This window comes from Larus michahellis, chromosome 12 (genome assembly GCF_964199755.1).
Source record: "Larus michahellis chromosome 12, bLarMic1.1, whole genome shotgun sequence".
In the NCBI taxonomy this organism is placed as follows: Eukaryota; Metazoa; Chordata; class Aves; order Charadriiformes; family Laridae; genus Larus; species Larus michahellis.
This window is the reverse complement of record NC_133907.1, coordinates 12,700,344-12,726,794: the sequence shown is the minus strand read 5'-3', so window position 1 is coordinate 12,726,794 and position 26,451 is coordinate 12,700,344. Positions and strand designations below refer to the sequence as shown.

The window sequence follows — 26,451 nt, the reverse complement described above, 5'->3', positions numbered from 1 at the left end:
TTGTCTGCTTGTCGTGGATCTCATGCAGACCTGGGATGGGCAGGCAAGTGCTGGCGTTGGAGCGGGATCTCTACTGTACGTACCCTTTGTTTGTTCTGAACGTATTTTTATTTTTTTTTTTTTGGTAGCGTTTATGTAGGTCGGATCCAGGGTCATCACATCAACAAACAACACTACAGCACTGCCTTCTCCTCTCTGGAAAGACCTTCCCAAAGCTCAACACTGTCGCTGTGTGTTTAATCTGGTCTACGTGCAGATCCTATTGACAAATGCTGGCTTTTTGATGGAGGTTACTGTGTAAAGGCTATTTCCAAAAAATAAAACCGCGTTGCCTGAGTTATAGTATTAACGTTAAGCAATGCAGCTTCTTTCCTGGCACTAGGACTTATGTTTTGCAAAGGGCTTTTACTCAGGTATTTGATTTTCAACATCAATTTTCTAGCCAAAGTAAGATTCCCCAAATAAACTCAAGGATCTGGGGACTTTTTTTTTTTTTTACTTATTGAACTGCAGTATCGCGACCTACCCCAAGCAGAACTGAGAGGAGCAACGGTAAGAGGAGATGGAGTAAATAGTCATGGTTCAGATTTGCTACTACGAGAGTCACAAACTCTTCCACTTGTGTGTACAAAACCTTTAAGCAGCAGCAGGTGTGTATTTATGTAGATCTGCCCACAAGTGCAGTACTTCTGTGTAAGCTGGAAATCTGTGCATTGAGTGTACGTGTGCACAGGGAGCATGGAAATTGTTAATAGTTGGGCGGAAAACAGGGCTTTATATAAAGAGGGTATTTTTGCTATCATAACTGCCAGGGTCTGCTCAGGTTTGGTGGCCTTGCTCCTTGGTTGTCTCCGTGTTCGTATACAAGGGTACAGCGCCAGGTGGCTGCATGTCAAAGGGAACAGAGTGGACTAGAGCTATTTTAGCAACCCTGATTGCTGGCTGAAATATGTAGCATGGACATTTGACCCACGATCCAGGACTAGGGTGGGACCTAACGCAGCCCTCACACCTTGTCTGGGATAGCCACGTGAGAGACCTTCCCCCGGCTCTGCCCGGAGCGGGCTGGCGAGGCCTGTCGCAGCCGGGAGATGCTCTGCTGTTGGCCGTCGCTTTAGCAATGCCAGGGGACGTGGTGTCAGTAGGAAAAGACGAATCATACGTTTCGTAGAAAATATCCTCTCCAGATAATTTCTCGGTTCCTTTTGTTCTCCGTTTCGTTTCTGGACTGCTCAAGCTGGGGAAGTTGCAGCCTGAAATGAAATATGAACCCATTCCATATAAATGCATGTATCTATTTTGTGGTGTAGGAAGACTCAGTTCAGTGAACCCAGGCCATTGGCATTTTATAATTTCCTCTTGCTCCAGCAGGTAAGGGATTAACCCGTTGTTATCCTCTCTAAAGGAACAGAGAAAAATATATACTCTGCAAAGACCCTGATTCTAAAAAAAAAAATAATAATAATCCATTGGGTTTTTAAAGAAATATTTTATTGGAACCATAAGGTTTTTTTTTTTCTGAGAGAGAGAAAATTTGAAATCCGGAGTTTATTTTTCCTTCAGTGTCTCTCCTAAGAACCAACAGGAATTGAGATATTTTTTTTCTCTCTCTTGTGTTTGTGCCTACTTATTAAACACACATGTGGCCTGGATTCCTTGCGTAGGTGCAAAGAGGTTTGAAAAAAAAAGAAAAAGAAAAAAAGGTGTAACCCAGTCCATTGACCTGTCTCTTTGCCCTTAGGACTCTTTCGAACAGCTGTGAGAAAAAGAAAAAGGGGGGCAAGAGAGAAAAAAGGAGGCAGTTTAACAAGCCAAATCCAGATGTTCATTTCATACACACACCCTGAACAGCTTTTGCATGGTTTATTTCGTTTTCTGAAACCATTTTTCACCAGCCTGTTTTCTCAGCTGGGAAACTTCTGGTGTAGTGTTTTCAAAAAAATATTGCATTTGGCATTACAAGAAAACAGAGCCTTTAAGACATTAAAAGGACAATATCCTTGTTTGACTTGGCCCAGGGAAGCAGGGCTATAGGAATTTTAGATTTTTGTACCACCCAAAGAATAGGTAAAAGAAATTTTCCACTCTTAAACGCGGTTTACATGGGAATTTGAGAGTTGATTTAGCTTGATTTTTTTTTTTTATTTAAAGACTTCTCTGAGGACTTTGTGTTAGTGTAGTGTGACTTTATTAGCGTGAAAGAATAAGCAAAGTGATAGCAATCAGTTCACATCTAGATTCTGATGAACCGTGGTGCAAAACTCAAACTGTTGCTGAATGAATCTTATTTTTGTTTCATCAGGTCCAGATCCTGGTACGCTCATTCACACCAACATCAACATAACGTAGACAGATAAATCCAAAATTGTTTAATAGTAGCACAGTTTCTCTTTAATTACGGTAGAGGTAAGCTGCATAATGTGAACCGCAATTCATATTGGCTGCGTGAATAGCAGCGAGGATGGCGATTAGCTGACAGGATAGTGTCTATACTGAGTTTAGACGGACCTCAAAGGCTGGCAGGTAATGGATGGAATTAGGGAAGATCAAGTGCAAACAAGACCTATACTGCTATCGTTTAGCTAATCGAAGGATATATTGCCCTTCAGAAAACTCGGTGTAAAACCCCAACTCCACGGAAGCCAGCGGGTGATTGGCAGTTTGCTGTCCTTCACAACTTAGGTAAAAAAACCTCTATATTTTTTACCTCTGAGATCCTACAAGTGTCATTCACTGTTACTTACTGTGTTAGAAGGACACTTGGTCTAAATTCCTCCATGGAAAGAAAGGCCTATGACTCTGCAAAAAGTTTGAGCGATGCTTTGGTGCTCCTTTTGTTTGCCTGTTCTAATGTAGAAAAAAATTTCAGATGTTCTTATCAGAGATGTCACCGTCCCGTACAGATCTCAGACCCCATCAGCTATGAAATAAAAGCAGATGATAAGAATTGTCAGTGAGAATTTCAAGACATATATTGTGGTTAAATTAAAGAAATGACAAAAAAAACCCCCAGTATTAAAAGATCCTAATTTGTAAAACTGCAACATTACTTAAACAGAAATAGAAATGTTGAAGTTATTAAAATGGCCCACGCCATGTTTTCCTTTCACTTTGCTACTGCTAAAGTAAGGGCAGATCATCAGGTCTCTGCTGGTGTTACAGAGCATTCAAGGATACGGCGTGTGTGTGCCTGTTCGTGCGTATGCATAGGTGTGTGCATCCTTAAGCCTTGGCACTGCCTGGCAGTGGGAACGTTGGCATTTCAGTGTCAGAAAACCACCAAGTGGGCTATAAATACTTGGTCTTTGAACTAATATTCTCTTCACAGAATAAAAAAAAAAAAAAATACAAGAAAAATCTAATTAAGACTTAAAATGCATTAGGCAGATTATTTGGCCGGTGCAGAACTAGAGTGGAAAGCTGCCAAGCAGTACTAGTAAATTCTGTTGAGCAAACCGGTAGTCTTTTTAAAGCCTCTGACTTGGTACACAGATTGAATAATCCTGGAGAAAGCATGTATATTGTCTGTCCATTTGAGGAGACTGCAAATTTGTAAGGTAAAACAGTGCCTTGGTGTGTTTTTTTCCTCTCCTCTTTTTCTGGTAGCATGCATTACATATCTATGTGTGTATGTCTCTGTATTTATTTGCGTGCATACTTGGCACGTACATCTGCACAAAAGCATATATTAATTACTTGATTAAAAAGACCAGTCTGTTTCTGTGGATATCAAACCTAGAACCCAGGCAGCTTCACATTTGATTTTGAGTAACAAGACCTTCTAATAGCTAAGCTCAGAGACAGATAAACTCAGGAACTTCTGCATAGATATTGGCAAGACTGTATTAGGAAATACTCTGTCAGTCAATGTATATACAATGCATTTAGATATTTACCTTGGGAAATGCAGTTTTAGAGATATCAGGCTATCAATGTGTACGTATACCACTACATACATCTCTGCTGGAAGGACAGTCTTGAAGGCACGTTGGACATGGTGCCGGGGTTTCACTCTGTGCTTGCTGAGCCCCCGGCAGCCTTGGCCTATGGCTGGGGCAGTTCTGTGCTGCTGCAAGACAAAGCCAGCAAAGATGATTCAGGAGCTGAGGAGAAAATGGGGAGGCAATTGCCTTGTATGGGGAAATCTGGAATAATGCTGCCTTATACTGTCATCTGGACCCTTCCAGTCATGTAAAGGGAAGGGAGTAAGTCTGGTGAAGTGTGAGGGCTCTTATCTCTTTCTGTCTTCCAGCAAAGCAATGACCCATGCCACATGGCCTCCCAAAAATGCCTTCTTTGTTTAGCCAAGAATTACACCCTGTAAACATTCCCAATCACTGCATTGAAATGGTTGCATTTATTATAACAGCCTGCCGTAAACTTTGGTTCCATAGTCTGTTCTGAGAGGGGTTAATACATGCTCTGGGAACACCGTTATCAGTGGTGAGGAATCCCAGCAGTATCTGTCATCTCATTTGGTGCCACGCAACACCGGAGAAGCTCAGTGTTGCCCACTGCACTCCATGCTCCCTTTCCCTACAACCTCACTCCAGGTTTGCCCAATATTTTACGAAGTATGGGAAAATATTTCCAAATGAAAAAGATCAAGGTCAAGGGGAAATCATGTTACTCCTCTTTGTCACGGCCTGGTAAATTCATTCTGACACAGCTAACCGTCACTTCAGGAAAGCTGCGTGTCATCCTTAGTTGTCCTCTCTACCATTATGACTTTGCCAGTGAGAACAGATACATCACGTTTTAAGGGAGTTTCTTTTGTCAGTATTGTTGTGCTGTTTTCTGGAGACATGTGAACTAAGCTAACAAACCTGGTTTTTGTCCACAGAGTGCATCCGTGCCCCTGGCTTGGTGACAGCGGGGAAGGGACTGAGATTTATTAACTTCCTGAGATGACAGAGGATGGGACAGTGCAGAACTGGTCCTGGTCACCCATAAATGGTGCCGCGTGCTTGTGTAGCTCCCAGCAAAACAATGCCTCCTTCCACAGTGGCAGAGCCGTGGCCTGTTTGTGGTGATGATGGTGGTGATGATGCTTACAGAGAATCAAAAGCCCTGCTGTGAAGGCACAAAAGGCAGGTGGTGCAGACTGTAATTTTCAACAACGCTTTGTTCTGTCTTCTGGTTTGTAGGAGTAAAAGAAAAAGCTTTCACTTAGAGGAGGACATCAGGGTTGAGGTAGGAGATGGGGATTTCTGAAAGTGTCTATATTGCTGCAAAAAATAGAATTGGTATTCTCAGAGTTAAGATTGGAACTGGCATTTGTAGATCATCTGGGCCCTGCTTAAAAGAGGGCCAGCTTCAAAGGTAGCTGAGGTTTCTCAGGGCCATGTTCTGTCAAGTTTTAAAAACCTGCAAGGTTAGGTGTTTTACCGTCTTTCTGTGCAACCTGTTCCAGAACGTAACTGTCATCCTTTTAATTTATTTTTTATATGAAGTTGGAATTGTCTTGCTGCAACTTGTGATCGTTGCCTCTCGTCCTTTCACTGTGCATATCTGAGAAAAGTTGGACTCTGTCTTGTTTGTAGCCATCTATCAGTGAGGAGAAGGCACCAATTAGATCCCCTTCTTTAACCTCTCTCTTCTCTATGCTGAACAAATCCACCTCGCCCAGCCTCTCCTCATGTGTTCGGCTGTCTTGATAGTCCACTGCTGGACTCAGTGTGATTTGCTGTTATCCTTCTTGCACTGTGAGAAGGGAAGATGATCCAAAAGTGGAACTTGGTTTTAGTTGTGGTTAATATTTTGTATTAACTGTCTACTCTGTTGACATCTGATGCTCAAGCCTTGGCTGTAACTGGAATATAATGGCTCTCATTCAAATGTTGGGAACATCAGGGCGTACCTGCTCGGCCTTCTTGGAAGAGCCCGTTTCCTGAACACACTGTACCCAGGTCATCCTGTCTCCCATTCGTTTGGCTCTCTGTGATAGCAATACAGTCAATTGCCTTTTTTTCCGTCACTGAACTGACTTGATCATCCTGGAGATGCTGAATTTGTTTTCTTCTTTGACAAAGTGCGTGCGCTCCTATGGATTTTTACAAGGGAACCAGAAACATTTAGGAAAAAGCAGGAGGAGTGGAAAGCCCTCAATTTCTTTTTCTATGAATAATTTAGTGCCAAGTTAACTGAAACATTTGAAAAAGAGATTTTTGGTGCCTAGCTTCATTAAACCCTCTATCCCCAAATGTATTCTCTATCAGTGTCAGCATCCAACACTTCATCTTGTCCCGATCACAGCAAAGGCCTTGTGGAAATAAAATGCAGGGGAAAGGAGAGGAAAAGCAGATTATTGTTGCTATTCTGCATGTCTGTGTGTGTGTGCATGTGTGCTCTATAAACTTACAGTGAGGGATAAAAAAAGAAAAAAGAATCTATATGAAAAGAAGGAATGAAGCCCCAAGCCACATCAGCCTTCCAAAACGTGCGCTCCTGTCAGGGGTACGAGCCACGCTCCGTTGCGTTAAGAGAACGTTGTGCCACACTCCAACCCCCTTCTCTGGAGCAAGTGTTTTAATCAGAGTATTATGTTCTCGTCCACTAAGCTTTTACCAGCACGATGAGTGGGACCTCCTTCACTTGGCAGTGGTTTCTGTCAGCGATCTGTCTTCTGCAGCTATTTCCGTGGGAAGGCCCTCCATCTGGCGCTTGGCAGGGAGGGGAACTTTCCTCTCAAATGTTTTCTCTCTCTCTCTCTCTCTCTCTCTCTCTCTCTCTCTCGCCCTGTTTAAGGTATACCCTTTGGAAATCTTCAACTTCCAAGGTTTATTTTTGCACCGGGTACATACTTCGCTTTACGTGGTCTGACTTTCTTTTCATTTAACAAAACGCCACCCCCGTGCCCTGCTTATCCTGGCAGAGGGAGAAGAATGCTGTTTGTTTTAACATTACCTTCGGTCTCAGTATGCAACAGGTCAAAAGATGTGACAAGTACACATGCTAATCCCTTTCCCTTTCAGTTAATAGAATAACACAGATGGGAAAGTTTACATTGGGATCTGACACCCGCTCCAAGCTGAAGTTAAGAAGGAGATGGGGTTGGACATTGCCTTTCAGACCAGAGCAGTTACTACACAAACTCACCTTCCCACTCAGCATCAAATTGCTCCTGTCATCCTAAACCCCATTCGCTCTGCTAAGAGTGTTCCGCTTCCCCTTCTACTCTCCGTTTGAGACTAGCAGGTAGAGTTGGATAAGAGCTCAAAAGCTTTTGTAGGATTAAATATTCCCTAAGAATCAGTGATGTTCGAGTGAAAAAATGTCAACATTTTCCACTGAAACACCACCATTTGTTTTGAAATGGTGACTTTTTAAACATTTGGCATTTCGGAGTGTTGAAATACCATGTAAGAAAATAATTCCCACTAAACCCAGGTACTTTCTTAGAAATATTAATTTGATTTCAATAAACCCCCATATCACCAGTTTTGTCTTGTATAATCAGACTGTTTATGTTTCATTTGATTCTGTTTTCTGTTTCTTTGTAGCCTCCAGATTACGTCCTCTGATATTCTGCATGACATAGCCCATTTGTAAGTTTGCATGCCTGAAGATTTGCCGCTTACGTTATTCCTGCAGGAAACACACAGAAGAATAAGACCTAGGATTATGCCTATGATGGGAAAAGCTGCAGCGATGACTAATTGAAATCACACACCAAATACCGCTTTCTTCCACCAGGTACATAAGCACTTCACAATGTCTTTCATGAGAACCTTCTGCATGTTTCCCATGAGGGAGCAAGTTTCTGGTTACCAGAAACTCCTTAAAATTAAGGTTTTGAGAGTATCTCTGCAATGAGATTAATATCTAAGATCTATTCTTAGATAGACACGGGCCTCGGAGTATAAATCTAAACACGGAGAAATCCTATTTTCTGCAATTGCTTTTAAAAAAAATCCCAATTCTATAAACAAAGCTATATGTTAATTAATGAAAATAAGATTAGAAATGCAATTAAACCCAATCATTTTTACTGAAAAACACATATATTTGCACTGAACTTACTAGCAATGAAAATACTTAATTTGTATTAGAAACTGTGCCTATAAGGTTTGCATAACCACAAATGTATTGTTCGTGGGAAGCAGTCAGTGACCTGCTTTCTGCTTAGAGAACTAACATTTGTGTTTGAGAATCTTTGCCTATCTTTTTCATCTAGTTTCTTTCAAAACGTGCAGTTTCAGATCTGCTTTTTCACATTGCTTTAGATGCTTCTCCATGAATTTCATGGCAGATAAAGTGTGTACCTCTTTCAGCCTGCTACCTACCGATGCCCATGATAACTCGCTAATGCTTGATTCAAAAATCAAGATCTCAAATTAAAAATTCGAGGTCTCCATCTCTGACCTGGCAACAGCTGTGAGGCTCATTCGTGCTGCACGGACCATGCAGAGAGAAAAGAGCAAGCTCAGTTCAGAGAAGCTCAAAGCCTCACATTTATGTGAAAGGTCCGTCTAGATCAGTGGAGAGATACTTCCTCAGAGGAAGTATGAGGAAGACCAGCTTAAAATAGATGCCTGTATTTTAGTGACTAGGATGAGGTGGGAGAGATTTACTGTCAGGGCTCGTCTGCAGAGTGGGTTAGATCAACAGGCCAAGATTCAGGACATCTCCGATTGGGCAGTTTTATGAGGTTTTAGCATTGGGAATCATGCTGCTCTTTCTTTCTGGTTGATGCATGAGACGGGCACCTTCAGGGGACCTGAATGTCTTACAAAAGCTTTGACTTCTGCAGGTGCCTTTCTTCTTCCTTTTAGAAAAAAAATCTGAAACAGCAGCATTTTGGCTATCACTGAAGTGATTCAGTGTGGGTCAGGTGAGTCCAGGTTGTGATTCCTACATAGGGACCAACATTCTCATTGGTTTTGGTGGAAGTTCAGGCTCCTTATTTGGGGCAAGGCACCTATACGCTTTTGTCATCTTGACCTTTACTTCTGTTGTAATTTCACTTTTAACTTCTAGACTAAGACCTCTAACAAGGGAGAGCAATTAGTGCCCATCACAAGGAAAGCTTTTGCAACATGGGTGACTGCCCACGAGAAACACAGTTGAGACCACCAACTGTTTTATTTGTTTTTGTTCCAATTTCTGCTGATTGAGAAGCTCATGAGATACATCTCATTTCCCTGGAGGTCCCCAGGGGAGCAGCGGTCAGACAATCTTTTTCCAGCCTGCTTTGGGCAACGCTGGTGGTATAACACTGCTGGCACTGCACTTAGGTCGTTGTGCTGGTAGGTCTCTTGGCACATAGGTTATTAAAGCCTGACTAAATGAGGTCTGATTCAGTGCAACAGGAAGCTTATTTCAGCCACCAAACTCTTGTTGTTAGATAGTAAACACTTTAATTCACCGTTACTCGGTGCCTGATGTGAACAAGTTACCTAGAGGAAAAAGGCTGGGCGTGCTGAGCTACAGGTTGTGAAGAATGAAACAAAAGTTTCTCATAATGGGGTTGGTGCTAGACAGGCTCCATTGTGGGTGTGAGCCGCTGCCCGGGCCTTTTTAAAAATAGCCCCCTACACACTGTAGTGCGAGATGGAGGTTTTCAGATCTATATCTGTCTGCAGACCTAAGTTTTAAAATTTCAGATGTCTTTGCATTTCTCCGCACCAGGTTATGCCCACAGGTATCTCCCAGTGCAGTAGGTAGCATCTAAAGTGCATCATCCTTTGCCTAATTTGAGCAGGAATCTTGGTATCCCTTGGAATCACGCTCTTCTTTACTTCCTCCAGTTTGAGGGAGGCCAGTAATTTGCTGGTGGCCGTTTAACCTCAGGAGGCCTTTTTGCCTTCCTGTCTCCTACCCCACACAGGCTGAGATGCTCGTGCCAGCAGGCCGAGCTGAGGCTTGCCTCATTTCCTCCCCTGTAATTCCACTCTTTACTGGGAAGAAAAAGGCGGGGAATAGATTAAACTTACTCCTTCCTCTGTGGCCAGTCTATCAGTCCTTCCTGTGTATGGGAACACAGACCCAGGTCACATCGAGTTCTAGTAGCAATTCGGATAGAGACAGAGCCTTCACTTTCACTGGACCTTGATGTGAATATCTCAAAGAATTCAAAAATTACAGTTCTGCCGTGTAAATAAAATGTGCCGGCACATCCATCTTATAAGCGATCCGTGCTATACTTAGAACTTGCCTCTACTGATGTTATTTGGAGTATTTCCACCAAGTTTAGTTTGAGCTGGATGATCTTAGAAATCATTTTTGGATGGTGTCATTTATGGGGTTTTTGTCAATTTCTTTAATTCAACCTATTTTCACATAAGGAAGATCTTTGCTTCCTAATGCAGTAGGTACAGCACGAACCTGATCCCCGTGACCTCACAAGCCAGAAACAGTTTACAAGATCATGTCCACAACAAGTAGTAAAATCTTGTTTTATAAAAATATCTCATCTGTCAAGAGAACGTGTTTTCATAATGGGGCTAAGGCACAGCATGAATGCCAGTTCATTTAAAGCATACAATTAAATACGTATGTGGGTGTCGATTATAAAGCTGTTTGGGAAAAACAGCTAGAAGATAAATATCCAGTGAGTTATCTGTATGTTAAGATAGCCTATGTTTATTCTCATTCCAGAGATTGTGTGACTGATCAAATGAAATTTACAATAAAATATTCAAAATATAGGTTATTTTTGGACCAAGAGAATAAAGTGTTCCTCTGCCATGATGCCTACAAAAGGAGCTGGCAATGCCAGGGAACATAATGTGCTGAGACGATTGCTTATCATAGTTGTTGCATAGATGTCTTTTATTTCTTGTTTGTTTGTCTCCGTCTCTCTCTTGTCGTACATTTCGATATTGGGCTCCTTGGGCAGAGTGTGATTTGGCATTCATTGTTACAACCGTCATTATTCCAAAGGAGCTCATGATTTGGGAATGAACAATGATGATAATAGATATTGAATGTAAGTCACAAAAGAAAGGTCCACAGCTGAGCTTGAATTTAAAAATGCAATATTAGAAAAGGTTTATGAGAAAGCACAAATTTTGCAGAGTCATGTTTAGTTCCTGTTTCAGTCTCTGATGTATTCTGGGGAAGACGTGACCACATGCATCTAGCAGAATTTCCTCCTGGTGATACCTCTGTGAGCACTTAGCCATCCCCAGACATGGCAGAAAACACTGGGTCACATGTTTTTATTTCATATGACTTTCCTATGAATTGTGTCTCCTTTTGTCAGCAGAGCATTCCATCTCATCGCTCGCTTTCTGAGAATTTCATTGACTCGTCACTCCTAGGCTTCTTTTTCCTTGTCACCCTTCTCTTTCCCTTCAGTGATGCCAGTCCTGCCTTATTCCTTGGCACCATTGCGATACGTACCTACGTTTCAGTGCCATTTGCAGCGCCCAAGTGTGCCATTTGAACACAATCCTAGACGAAGGGGAGAAAGAGGTAGGTTAGAGTGGCACCATTCCTGGAAGACCAGCAGGAGATGGACAGTGTCCATGAATTCAAGGCTGTTTTCAAGCAGCCTGAATTCTACCTGTGTTCTTGTGCCTAATGTTATCCACACGATATCCTGGACTTTCAGGGTTGCCAAACCAATAGGAAACCAAAGCTGAACTAAGAAAATTAGATGGAATACAGCTGTTGGGAGGCCACATGAGTCTGTGTCCTTTGCAGTCACGGAGCTTACTGGCAAAGCTACGTGAATAATGGACTATTTTTGTTTTCTGACAATTCTGAAAGCATGCAGCAAAAATATTTGTAAAGAACTTTTGAGTGTATTCAAAACAATCTGTCTTTAAAAAGTGTGTGAACTGAAAAGCTGTCAGCTTCCTTCTTGGGTCAAACGAGAAGAGTTTCATTTAATTTTTGTTCATTTAATTGTTTTCGTTAATTTAATTTTCTTTAAGCTTTCAATATAAACCACACAGAATTTGAAAAAAGTTTAAAATTATTAATGAAAAATGCAGATATTCCCTTCTGAAAAGGCATCCAATATATTTTTTGACAGTTTTCATTGTTTGAGATTGTTATTTTAAGCCACTAGATTTTCCAGAAACTGGCACGTAGCTGGGGAATATTGTGGTTGATCAGAAAGGAGATTTTGGCAAAATCTTTGCTAAAACACTTTGACCAGTTCTAGGCATCAGGACTGGTCCTGATGCCTCTTCTCACTCCCTGTATAAACGCTTTAAGACACTACCAAAGACAGCACGTGGCACTCAAGGCAATGACTGTAATACTGTTTGGTCCTCACGTGACCCGTACAGGTAGAGAAAAAGGTATCGTCATCTCTGTGGCTTGGAATTTTTGACTTTCTAAGGGTTTATAATGTAAAACTGTCCATACTACAGCCAGAAAAGCAGAGAGTCTGAGGGAAACACAGATGTCATTGAAAAGGGAGTCCGTACGCTACGGATGACACAGGACAGTGTGCTTCGTATTCCTGCGTGGGATTCTTTTGTCTCAGGCAGCGTTGGCCAAATTGCTGAGCTGTGGGTTTATCCTGTCTCAGGTGCTCTCTGCGGTAAGGTGCACATGTTTGCGTACGACGGAAGGAGGTGTCTCCCCATCCATTCCCAAAGAAATAAAAGTCCCTTTCACTTGCAGAGCTGTTGATCCTCCTTGCAAATAGAGAAAGGCAGTTGAAGTGGTGGAAGGAAGGTTAGTGCTCGGGCCTTTACTTGAAAATAGGCCAGTAAAAAAGAAGTAAATGACCACAAAGAGTGGAAGATGATAAATTAAAATTTCTTTAGAACAAGACATCTGCTGGTACTTCTCTGGGAACTCAGGGTCAAGTCCAGGTTCACACTCACTGTCAAGTTGCACTTCACTATGTAAGTAAGTCACAAACTCATCTGAAGAAGTAATTCAGTGAAATAATTTCCCGGTTGCCTGGGATCACCCACAGATGTCCTGGGACATCCAAGAATGCAAAATTATTTCTTTAATAAGAGGGCAGCGGCACTGAACCAACAGCAAGGTATGTTTGGTGGCTGTGATTCTCGTGTGCAGTTCATATGCTATCTATTGAAACCAGGAGATACGGTAAAAAAGGACCTTTGTGTCCGCAAAGCAGAAAGTCAGTATCTGACAGACCTCAGCTGTGACTTTCACATGAGACAACTTAAGCAGTCGTGGTGCATCTCAGCGCCCAATGCACTGCTTTTTTTGCCACTTCACACAAAACTGTGGGGTTATTTTCCTATTCCAGATGGAGGAAACCTTACTTGGAAAGTGTGGTTCCAAGTACTTTAAGGAAAGAGCTTCTTTAACATCTTTCCCACCCCTCTTTCCTGCTTAAGAGGTTTTATCTTACCTTGGTATCCTAACGATCCTGTGACTATGATCTTTTTGCTTATACTTAGCATAGGATGTAAACTCTCATCGTGATGTGATAATATTTGGTAAATGGTGACTTGTAATGGTGCAGTTTTGAGTAAATAAAAAAAAAAAATCTATGCAAGATTCAGCCTTTAGGAGAGCAGAGCTGTCTCCCTGCAGTGGTTATAGTGAGAAATGTAAAACATTTGTACAAAGGGAGTATATTAGTCACCAGCTGTTATTATAAGTCTTTCACGTTATTTAATGACTAGAGTAGGCTTTCGGCAGCCAAGCAGGGGACTGTATGGCCCCTAAGTGCCTCTTACAGCCTTGTAAAACCAGGGCACGATCTTACCCTCTCTTATCTCTAATGCTACTTGCGAAACAAAACACTGGTATTTGGCTTGCTAAGCATAGATGCAAACCACTGCAGAGCTTGAGGGTGTTTCATTAGAACTCCATTAAAAACGAACAATCGAGGTTTTAAAAAAATAATCAGAATCCACAGAGCAAAGCGTCACAATGTAAAACCTACCCCGTCTCCTTTGCCTTTCCTGGGAATATGAGTGCGTGTTGCTTTTAATTTGCGACTCTTGCAACTATTAGGAGCGGCCGAATACTTTGTTATTTATCTGTCTATTTAAACAGAGTTTTAAAACCCTGCACAAATCTGGGCACAGGCTTGTGAAAGAGAACTAGCAAAGGCTCGGCGTGGTGGTGTTTTGTTCTGCTTTTAGATGCAATTTTATCCATTGCTGCAGCTGGCTGTTCCTCTTTTAACAGCCAGGCTCTTCTGACCACGTGCTTAGGATAGCTTATGAATTGCCAGGCTAGATACAGATGATTGTGTCTGGCAGAATGTCTTTCTGGTGTTGGTGGTAAAGGAAAAGCATATGTAATGCTATTGGATGCTGCTGGAAATACGATAGCTGGCTGGTGCCCCGTGCCATCTATGATCCAAGTGATGGTGGTTCTGAAGTGACAGTCTGCTTGATATTGGTTTTAAACTATTTTCCCTTAGAAGTGGCAAGCCCGATGGATATCTGAAACAAACTTCAAGAGAATTTAAGACAGATGAACTGTAGAGAGTCTTGTTGACTCAAGATTATTAGGGCTCGGGGTGATTAAATCTGAAAGCACCTCTGATCTGTGTGAGCATCAGTCGCTCTATCTACATCTAGCTGCCAAAGAAAGGTCAATAAAAAGGTGACAAAAAGGAAAATGGACAGTTGCTTAGATATACTGGAGGAACAACACCAAGTTTTGAGGGTCTGCTCTCATCAGGAAGAAGATGAAATGCAAGTGAGGTACTCTACATGGCGTCACTCAGAGATCTCAGGGAAGCAAGTGGCAGCAAACAGAAGTCATCAGGGAAACAAGTTCAAAGCAATGGTTTGGTAGAGCATCCATGTTCAGCACAGAGAACCTCAGCCTTGCTCATTCAACATCCTCAAACTAATAAAAAAGTTTCTTGACTCAATAACTACCACTTTCACATACCACTGTCTCAGCCACATGGCAAATCATAGTCAGACAGAAGGGACAATATTCTGAAAACATTTACAATTAACTCTTCTCACACAGGCTGTCTTTGGAAAATGGGTAGATGCGAAAGTTCATAAACATTTGCAGTGTTGGGATCTGGGCATGGAGTGTCTGAAACCGTTTTCTTTTTAGCCATCTTTTCTTTCACCGAGAGGAGTTGACAATTCAAGATCTCAAAATACTTGGCAAACAGAAAACTTCAACATCTTTTGGCATATTCTAACTTAATCATATTGAAAAAAAAATTATTTTTGATCTTTAGTCTCTAAGGTGTGAGTTGTTTATGTATAAACAAATTTACATTTTGAAATGAAAAGTTGGCCGTAGTTGCAAAAAAACTAGGGATCATGGTGTGTAACACTGTTAGTGCCGTATGTAACTCCACTTGGCCTTTTTAATTAGTGCTTTCCTTGGCTAGGAAGCCCGTTGCTGGGAGAAGATGCAGAATGTGCTGTGACCTCTCTCCTCCGGCGGTGGGACGGAGGCTCATGCCTGAGACCGAGCACGCCGGCTTTGTACGGCATTGCTGATGAAGTGAAGGGATCGTGTGCTGCTGGCTCTGAAGTGAAAACAATCACTCTGAAATCTCAGAGCTTCCTTAGAAATGTAAAAAAATGGGGTGGGAGCATAAGTTAATTGTGCTTTTACACACTGTTATACTTGTCACCGTGCCAGACTCTACATTTCTTCCAAGGGTGAAATGAAAACTCCAAATTCATGTGGTTATGAAACAATTTCAGTATGAGCACTCAGCAGAGAATTATAAAGTGGGAAAGACACAGTCCTGTGTCACAGCTGGTTGAGGAGGGTCTGAATTGATCAAGGCTTCTTCCAGCTTGGAGGAGCCTTTTGGAGTGTATTGAAACCATTCTGCATCTGTATGTTGGATGTGTATAAGGTACTACAGAAAAGCTGATTTATTATGACATTTCTTTGATTAGGAGATGAGGCAACTGGCAGAAGGCATCACCATCATTCCAAGAAATCTCGTTTCTCTGCAACTGGAGATTTAGAAAATAAATCTGGTTTGCCCTGATTTGCACCAGAATAAATTCATACATTGGAAACTGGGCATGGCAAGAAATCACTGGCACTGCAGGGGTCTTCTAGAGAAGTAATGACTGCAATGGGAGACCTTGATGAACAAAGACCAAACGCCGTTTTCTCTCCTGCATTAATGGAGCCTGAGGTACCCAAAGGCCTTTGTAAACTGAGCTGGGGTCAGCCCCACTTTGGTTTAGTCCTGAGAACGGGGGAGTGCAATGCCATTTTAAAATCGTGTTATTAACCCTTGCGATTTCATCCTGGACCACGTGTACTTCATATTGACTGTAATTACAAGGTCAGTCGTGACTTGCATCACCCTGAAAGGAGAACCAGTCCCAAATAATATCTCATTGGACAAATAGTGTTTTGCTTATTTTTGTTGTAAGAGAGAAGTCAAGGGGGAAAAAAATGCAGAAGGAGGGGGTCAAAATACCCTGAGGCTAAATCTAAACTGGAGCCAATCCATTTTAAAAACTTGAGCGTGCCTAAAGTTAGCACATGCAAATCTACTCTTTTTAGGTAGACAAACTCAAATCCTTAAAGACGCGTTGTAGCCTGACTCTCACTTGGGTGCTTCACTCCCATTGATAACACCATGTGCTAATTCAGGCACCCAGGTTTCCGTGTAACGTTCTTACTATGAAGAACAGTTGGTCTTGAGGGAAAACATTTACATAGATGACAGCTATTTTCAGGAAAATGAAAAGTACTGGGTGAAAAAGGAGGTTTTGACATTGTGTGAAATATGGGGTTTACACACAGTAGTTTTCACTGTGTGTGTATAAATGGGCGATTTACCATATATTGATTCACACACCATTTGTAAGCGTCTAATTTATTTATTTATAGAGATGTATGGAAACCATGGTTTGAAAAGCAGTTTGCGTAACATCTGGTATGTCAACAATGTAACCTTTCAATTTACTCGTTGGTGAAAATGTCAATGTAATGAACCTGAGCTCAGCATTGGTTTACACAAATTTCCTGGCAGACAAAGCAGTAATGATTCGCATGTCAGTGTAAGCGACATGTGCCCTCCAGTTTTGAGTAGTTTACACAGCTAAGAGGAATAAAAAAGGGTAGAGCGCATGGCGGGTTCCTTACGTACTTACACTGGCAGTACAAATTGTGTGTATTTGTGTGGTGTGAAATGTTTCATCTCGTTTCTGACTTCCAATTTTTCAAAAGCGTCCTTTGATTTTTCACTGAAACTGCTTTGTTTTTTGGATACGTGGGGAAAAAAAGATAAGAGGAAAACTGTAGACCTGAAGGTGACTTTATATCCTGGTAGCATGTAATCCATGAGCCTTCCCTGGGTGCGTATTGTTTCAATTACTTTTACAGCTTATGTGTTTTCTAGAGACAAAGATACTGTACTCGGATGTGAGAGAGGAATCTAGTGGATTCTTGATTGTTCTTAATCATATGCCAACAGGAATGGCAACAATAATATATTGTTTATACCTCTCATATTACTGCCTGTACCAGACAGGTCACATAAATCACATAGCATTTTTTTCACTCTGTGACTTGTTGCCCAGCACTTTTGAAGTAGGAAAGTAAAAAACACTGTTGATACTGAATAGCAAAAAACCTCACTTAAGCATAGCATCAAAGTCCATCGACGGCATCGGTTGTTCCTTCTTGATAGTGGGGGGTTTAGCCCTGCACAGAGAAGTCGTTGCCTTTCACCACACTCTCTGTGATAAAGCAGGAGACCTCGTCTTAGAAAAGTGCCTCCAAACACGTCCGTCAGCCTCGAGTCTCGGTGCGTGATGTGACATGCTGAGCTGGCTGCCCGGTGCCAGTGGGAGCCGCCCGGGTCCCTGCACGGAGCAGCTTCGCTGCCCGGTGTTTGCCTTTGCAGGGGAAGGACACGGGGCTGATAGGACAGGTTATCTCCTTCCTCCTCTCCGCCTTCCTCTCCTCCCCTGGCTCTCCACCCCAGAGCTCTGCTTTGTGGTTTGGATTTCAATCAAGTTACCAAAAAAAAGGTGGAAGAGGGAAGGAGACAGTTACTTAACCACTTTGTGTGTGATTTTTCTTTTTTTCCTTTTTTTTTTTTTTTTTGTTTGTTTTAAAGAACCAGATGCTATCTGTTTCCCATTGTTCTGCCCACACTATCCGGTTGGGATCTGATTTGGGTGGTGTATGCCTGTATGTGTGAGGGAGAGGGTCAGAGGGAAAGCTTCGTGCATCTGTTATTATCTGATAGCTTTAAAGAAATTAAAACCATATACGACCCCACACTCACGCCTAAGAAAAGGAAATTTCATCAGGTTTTCCAGAGCTTTCATTTTTTGTGGAAGATTTCTAGTATCTAGACTGAGTACGCAGACTGAACCAATGCCAACTCTTTGTAAGAGCTTCTTAAGTTTTTGTTAATCATTCTATTCTACTGGCTACATACATTTTCTATTTGTCCATCATTAATATTTCCTTTATACAGTTAAAAAATATTGTTGTCAGGTGATATTTTCCTTTTAATCCAGTTGGCCAAACCCCACCATGGGAACCCGGAGCATGCCCCAGCTCCTGGGTGGGAAGAGACTCTGGAGCAGAGCTCCCCCATACCTTCCTCCAGCCCAGTTTCCACTTCAGAGGCCGGAAAGGATCTGCGGTGACAGCCAGCAGGTGTCCTGAGCAGGGTGTGCGCCACGGGAGACTTGCAGTGGAGCACCCTTTCCCTGCAGCCTAGGTAGATCCTGAGATCCTCTCGCATTTCCCAGGGCTTGATGACCTGATTTTTTTCACAATTTGTCCAAAAATCATATTAACTGTTTGTGCGACACTTGTGATTGTAACACCATTTAAGCAAAATTTTTTATTAGTACATTAAATGCTTTAAACAAATGCTTTTCTAGCCTGGGCCTATTTAGCAAAATGAAGAAATTCGGTGTCTTATCTAGCAGACAAGATGCACCTGAATCTGCACAGGAAAGAGCCTCTATACAGGTTATGGGGGACGGAAAGAAGCTCTGGAGAATATTGGGCAGGGCAAGGCAAGGCAGGACAGGACAAGACCGATGAGAAATATGTGTGTTTATATAGAGACGTAATACATAAAAATCACTAGTTGCACAAAGGAAGCATAAGTAAGCACCTTATTGGCTGATGGTAGGTTTTCTTTTTTTAACGTGCCTAACCAATAATAACAAAACCCCTGTAAGTATCTGAATGGCGCTGAAGTTGATTTATTTATTTATTCACCGCTTAGCATGGGACTCCTGCTGAGTTTGCCCCCCAGCTGTGTCCACTCAGGACCCCATCTAACTGGGGCTCTGTGTAACATTACCTACAACACACGGCATTATTTAGTCCCGGGCACACTTCCCATCCCATTAAAATAAAATTGAGTTCTGACAGGGCATGTTGCTGGCCTAGCTGGTACAGTCCTCTAAAGGTCTTTCCCCTTTTCCTCCTTTTGTGGGGCATTTGTTCTTTTTCTTCATCTGGATTGGAAAATGAGGACACGACTGAGTTGAAGCCCTAATCCCATCAAGTTTCTTTGTTGTGTAGCCAAAACCTGCTCCACTCTCTTTCCCCCTACTGTATTTTTACTGTAATGTTAACTTTCTCTGCTTCTTGTTTACACAGATGGAGGCAACACATTTAACTGCGAAAACAAAAGTAAGTAACTGCATCTACAAAACTTCAGCACGTACGTGCTTTTCTGTGACCTCTGGTTTCTCAGCTTTAGACTAAAGTTTAGCTTCTTGGCTTCAGACTCCTGGAAGGATACGAAGCTCTTGAGTACCTACTTGACCACTCTTCATTTTAATGCTTGTTTATCTTTCCTGCTTTTTCATGCTCTGGACTATTAACAATGCAAGAAGGTGCTTCTCAGGCTACAGAAACACTGTCATATCAGCTAATCCTCCCTCTGCTGCGCAGACAGAAGTCATCTCTGTGTGTGCACCAGCTGGCTTCTTGGTGGTGCTGGGCCCAGTGTTCAGAGGCTGCGAAGAGCCCATCGGCGCGTGCTCATCCATGGAAAACAGAGCTCCTTGCTTTGATATTTTCAGAGATGCACAAGGGCTGAAAGCAAAGCTACTGATTAACCTGTATGTGGAGGGAAAGGCCAAGCAGCCACCTCCAAATGCCCCGGGAGGCTTCTTTCACTTGTGCTACGAAGGCAAACAGCAGTGACCAGAGGACCATTTGGCATGATTGGAAATGAGGTGGGGAAGAGAATAACCAAAAAAAAAATAATCATAGGGCACCAGTTACTTTAGAGGAGAGGCTCATACGGGGTTGAGTTTCGTTTTAAGGTTCTGATTTAGCTGAGCTGAGCATGGCATCAGCTGAAATTCAGAATGAAACTAGGACACAAACTTAATTGCAAAACCAGCTGAAACCACAGGACGCAGTCACAGAAAATTTTCACTCGTTTGAGGCTGGCATAGGGTTTCACTCCGAGCTTCGGCAGGAGGTTTTGGGGCCCCCAAAACAGATTCAGGGAGTTAAAATTCGGTTGCTTTCCCAAATTCAAGCCTGGACTGGCAGAAGTATTGAGGGGGATGATTAGAGAGTATCCACATGAGTAGGAGTGACTGGCTGCCACATTGCTTTTCCACCTAACAGTGAGATTTGCAGGGGATATGTGGTAGCTGTTGCTGTAAACAGATATGGTCATCCTAAAATACCTCTATTCAGTGCCATGACAATGGGTGACACAGAAAAGCCGAAGGTCAACAGCTGTTTCTCTTGGAAAACAACAAACCAAGAACCTCAGACCTACTGCGGCCGGCCAGCCGCAGCGCTCGCGCTGTTCTTGTCATTGTCAACTGTCGATGTCCGATTCCTGGAAATAACCGGGGAGAGAGAGAGGCCTGTGCCTAACATGAACAGACTTGTGGTTGCGTTGACAAAGCCAAAACAACAGCTTACAGCGAGTCATTCCGGCAGTATCGCTCCCTCGCCTGTCACTGTCTCTCTGCTGCTCCCTAAGAGAATATCTGCTGCTACAAACGTTTATCCTACTTTATCCCTGCCACTATACTGTTTTTTTTTTTTCTATAAAGGCAGACTTTTCCTGACTCCTAGGATCCTGAAACATACTTTTTCCTATACTAGAAGCAGATGTGAATCCTGTGGGGTGAGTTCAGGCTTCTCCATGGTATTTCAGAAAGCCAGACGTTTCTGAGGCTGGGAGATGCGTTGCCGTCAGCTGTAAACTGTGCTCTCCTCGGGTATCCTGAGGGGCTTGAGATTTTCTGGAGGTCCGATCCTGCGTGCACTAGGGGAAGCCAAGGGTCTGATGCAAAGCCTGTTTGTGTCAGGAAAAGGGTTGCTGCCGAGCTGAGTGGAGTTTTGGGTAGCAGAGAGGTGAATCCTGCTGCTGGGAGAGGTGAACCATTGAAACATGCAGGTTTCTCTGGTGCCTTTGGCATTTGGGGTTAATGGGTGTGAAACCAGACTTTTCACTTCTGCCTTTCGTGTGCGTGTTCAGTGTGATGCCTGTATGGTGTGGCATTTTGCAATCAGTAGATTTCCCCATCAGATTTAGTTTGTTTCTCTCATTTTTACAAGGGATGAACAGGATATCACTTCTGGGCAAAACATACAGTAGTATATCACGGGGGGGAAATCCAAGAAAAATAGTATCTGAATGATATTTGCCTTACAAGCAAGCACATGTAGGTGTTTATTATTTCTGAAGGCTCTCTTCTCAATTGGACATTGAAGAATCGTGACATCTGTTGCAAGTTATTGTCCCCCAGAGTTGTTTCACACGGTTTGGAGTTTGCTTTTTTTCATCCACCACAAATAAAGCCCAGAATTATCTCCCTGTCCCCACAGAGGTGGGCGGGAATCTCCTAGGAATATGCGGCAGCCTCCAAGGAGGTGGGGAGGTTTAGCAGAAGGGGGTGTTTGCGTCCTCTCCGCCCTGCAATGGGTTGAGTGGTAGAACCCCCAGTTGACACTGTGAGAGGGAACCCCACTGAGGTCCACAAGAGATGAGACAATGGTGATGTCGTTAAAACAAAACCAAGGACTGAGTGCAAACGCCGACCTGCAGCTCCAAACCTTCTGAGGCATCATCCTGGGCTGCATCGGGGGTCCGTGCGTTGGTGTTCGCAGGTTTGCGCGTTGTTGTCACCTCCCGTGCCGCTGCTGGGAGCTGGGGAGGCCACAGCCAAGTCGGCTTTCCCTTTCAGCCCATCCGCCTTTATCAGGCAAGAAATACTGTCTGTTTGTTTAGGTGAGATATTAGTCTGCCCCTGGAGCTCCAGGTCACTGTGAATGTAACACAAGCCCTATTTCCTGTTAGGAAAGGGGAAAAAATATGCCTGTGAATTGTCTCTGATGTGCTGCCAATTGTCAGAGAAGATTCAATTTGGTGGAGAATTACTGTGCTCTTAAAGAGCTGCACTAGTGACAGAGATTTAGGGCAGCCGCTCCTGCCAGAAATGAGAGATTTGTCTTTGATTTCCATAAAACCAGAGTTGTGATGGGTTGCAAGTTGCCCCTCCCTCCGCGTTGCTCAAGGAAAAGCGAACGGCCTGGAGGGGAGGTTTGGGTTAATGGGACCATTCTGGGACGCGAAAGGGACGCCTACATGTGGCTGAAGGGCAGAGCCTGCAAGGAGGGCTGGAAATTTGGGGTAAGGCTGGCAGGTGCCGGGGCAAAGCTTTCTGTCAACACTCGGCTATGATAAAGGAGAAATGGCATTTTCTTACCACCTAGCCAATAAGCCAGATCAAAAGAGACAAGAAGTTGCTCTGTGTGTGCCTGTGTGATGCACATATGTGTTCGCTGCTAATCCAATAAAGCAAATATGTGACCTGTGGAATGACCCAAAGCTGCTACAATAAATAGTGCTATAGATCACTCATGTATTTTCCTTTCTTTTGCATTTCCTTTATCAAGCCCAATTTCAGCTGTCATCTAAGCGTGGTATGCCTTCCACAAACACAGTGACGTGTGGACAGGCAAACCAGATTCACCCATTTGGTCTCTTTTATGATAGAAAAACCCCCCACACACAACCCCAGAAAACAGGCGATGAAATGGTTTCCCCTTATTTTTTGTTATGTTTATTGCAAAGAGTAACAACTTAGGCTTGGGTGCACTTAGGTAAAGCTGATGTTGACAGAGTGGGCCAAGCAACATCCTTGTATTCAGAAACATTCATCCTCAAAAATTTTCTGTGGCAAAGAAATTTAAAAAAAAAAAAAGTCTGTAGACTGTGTTCCATGACATTGCCCATATGTTAACTGGATACCAAACAGGCACTTTGCGACCTGGCATTCTCAGTGTGCCCATGTGCCGATGCTGAACCTTCCACAAAAAAGACCAGCTTTTTCGTCCTGGCCTTAGCGGTACAGTAATTGTTGAGTGAAAGCTGTACAATCCATAAAAATAACCCTGAAGAGACTCCATTTTTATTTAGCTTGCTGCTACAGCAAACTTGAGCAAAGCTTGCTCAGTGATTGGAAGGAGACCAGAAGAAAAGCAGAAAAGCAATTTTGAAGAAGGCAGAGGATATAAGGCATGTTCTTTTGGCGTTTGGTCCCCTCTTCTAATTGTTCTTACAGAGCTGGTGGGGCGATTGGGTGTGATTCACCCAGTGCCCGGCACTCTTTTTCTCTCCCCGGTAGTTACAGGGAGAAGGCGCACTTTAAACGCTATCTCTCAATCTATGGGCACTCACCCTGGTAATGTCTAAGTATCTCTCTGAATCAGCTAGGGCACGCCTAGCATCAGCAAAATTATCCTCCCTGCGGCCCTTTGAAATAGGGTAAACTCCTCCTGTGCTACGGTCCAGGCTTCCAGGCAACGCTGTGGAGATTTAACATGTTCTCTCCAGCCGTTTTTAAAATTCATCAAGGTTTTTCCCGCAGCGGTGGAGCTCGGCGGGGTGGGTGAGGCCGAGCTGATGGGCTGCTGGATTGCAGGTTGGTGTTACTGAGCGCCTGGGCACGCTCCCGTGGCCGCCCCGCAGGGACATTCCCGGCCCTTCCCCTTTGCCCAGGAGTGCCTTGTTCTGTGGAAAGCACAGAAGCTGCTCCCAGTATAAATAACGCATTTCTGTCCTCCTCCTTTCACTGTGCCTCTGTGCTTCAGAGTCACGCAGGCAGGAGGAAAAAAAAAAATCAAAATGCGTCATCTTATTGCATGAAATGCTAATTAACAGAGATGTGGGGTGAAAAGTCAGTGCTGCAGCCCGAGCCGCGTGTCTGCAAGGCTTGTGGCTTCTCCCTTAGCCATTGCGATCACTGCGTCATGCCCGTCTCCGTCCCTCGCTGTCCCTGTCCCTTCTCTCTCTCTCAAACATTTGCCATCCCCATCCTTGGCTTTTGAAAGAGCCGATGAGCTGACGATTTCTCTCTTCTTCCTTCAGCCTTTTGCTGGCTGCCTCCTAAAGACGTGCCTGCATTAGGATCCTCACGCTTCCCCTTGTTGCATCTCTGCTGCAGTATATTTTTTTTACATATATAAATATTTCATATATTTATACTAACATGCAGGGAAATGAGATTTGGCATCAGTTTTACACAAAATTGAAGGTAGGAGGAAAAAACTAAAATGTTGGGAAAGGTCCCTCTTTACATCTGCCTTTGCCTATGTTCTGAAATCTCCTTTAGAGATGGCTCCTTCTTTCCAGTCACCCTAAATCCTATTAATCCCTTTCGTTATTTTAGTCAGTTGAAAAAAATATGCCATTATTGCTTGAGGAAGTTTGAGATCCGCTTTGAAAGGGTAAAATGGACTTGATCTGTTTCTTGTGTGATGAATCCATTTTAAGCTTCTTGGTCGGTCTGCACTGAAGATGTCAAAATTTAATGCTTTAAAATCAATGTAAGTGAAAGGTCTTTTAATATACTTTCTAGCCTAACGCTCTGAAGTACTTCCTACATTTACAAACATATATTCACAGAAGACCAGCGCTGTTTAGGACGTAGGTGGGCATATCTGAAATACCCAGGGAAAAAGCATCTGCTACAACAGTGTCACGAACTGTTGGGAAAAATAACTATTACTCACCAAATCTAGGATCCAGTTCCTGGGGAAAAGATAATTTCTCCTGAAAACACCTGCAGGGTAAAGTTTATTCCCCTTCTGTCAGTCCCAGTAACAGAGTAAGGGTGTTGTAATAAATGATGGCAGGGGCTGAGAAAGATGTAAGAGGATGGAAAAGAAATCATTAATCCAGTGCACCCACTCTGCTGCATCTGACGATAGCCAGCAGATGCTGGGCTGCCAGCACATCACTTTTATCCACAGGTTCATCTCCTCATGTGCACGGTTTGTTTTGCTTGAGTTTTTTTGGGGTTTTTTGTTTCATTTTGTTTGTTTTGTTATTTTTTTTTTCCCCCTCCAGCAGCTGTGAATCTTGTCTGCTCTGTGAAAAGAGTCAGACGCACAGGAGAACCCATCTTTGGCTCTGATCTTATCATCTTTATCTCCTGCAGAAGTAAGTGTTTCTTAAAAATCTGCCTCTGCTCCTTCCCTGTCTGCGATCCGCTGCAGCTCCATAGGTAGCCCATGGAAAACAGCTTAACAAGGTTACCACGGTGTCACCCTGGAAGTAGCCAGCAACTCTTTTCAGTTTATTATTCGTGCTGTTAAGTATGACCTGGAAATTTGTATCGTTGTGTAACCAGATGTCAGCTCCTTCAGTCCCTACAAAGCAACTCTTCTTCTCCCCTTCCCCCTCCTTCGCTGGCTACCCAGAGAAATGAAGAGCCCACAACGTAAGTTCATGCTCCTTGACAAGATGAGTATTGTCAGGAATATACAAGCTGTGGTTTTTCCTTTCTGCATCCTGAAAGTGAAGAAAAAAGACCTTTGATGTATCCAAAGCTCTGTTATTTTTTTTTCCTTCTTTTAGCTAATAAAAGGTATCATTATATTATCACACTTGTGTCCCTTCCATGTTTATCCTGGCCCATATTCTGCTCTGCAACAACAAGAACATAAAACATCCCATGAGAAACTCTAGGTTAAGTTTGTTTGAGTTTTTTTTTTTTTTTTTAACCTATGTTGTAATCAGGATTGTTTTGCTAACTTAGTTCACCGAGGTAGTTTTTGGTAAAGGCTGAGATTCGCTTAAGTGGCCAGAAAGAAAATACATATGACTGGTTTATGCCCTGCCACCCTGAATTGTGATGTTTTGTTTATTATGACTTTGGGCATGTTTTATTGGTGAGTGGAGAGGTCACAGCCTCGCGTTTAGAACCTGTATTTGTGCTTTAAGGGTTCTGGGATTTGAAACCACAAGCAGCCGCTGAACTTTCTGGCTGCCTTAGGTAACCGTGTGATGTGACCAAGTGGCCAGACCAGGTCCTCTCCTCTGTGCTCAGCCTGCCGGGACCAGAAGTGTGATGTCGGCCTGCGACCGCAGGTCTCCAAAAGAGCAGATAAGAAAGATGAGGCTGAAATAGCCCCACCGCAGCGTCCTCCTCTCTCCTCTCCTCTCCTCTCCTCTCCTCTCCTCTCCTCTCCTCTCCTCTCCTCTCCTCTCCTCTCCTCTCCTCTCCTCTCCTCTCCTCTCCTCTCCTCTCCTCTCCTCTCCTCTCCTCTCCTCTCCTCTCCTCTCCTCTCCTCTCCTCTCCT

At 43.1% G+C, this 26,451-nt stretch overlaps 1 long non-coding RNA gene across 3 annotated transcripts in view; it reads left to right on the top strand.

Annotated features, from left to right (window-relative positions):
* LOC141750245 (uncharacterized) overlaps window positions 1–25,753 on the top strand; it is a 215,827-nt gene extending 190,074 nt beyond the window's left edge. For all 3 annotated transcript variants that reach the window (XR_012589616.1, XR_012589615.1, XR_012589617.1), the window contains 2 exons: window positions 7,503–7,695; window positions 15,783–25,753. This is a non-coding gene — a long non-coding RNA (uncharacterized LOC141750245). The remainder of the gene's footprint in view (window positions 1–7,502; window positions 7,696–15,782) is intronic.
* Window positions 25,754–26,451: the final 698 nt, after the last annotated feature.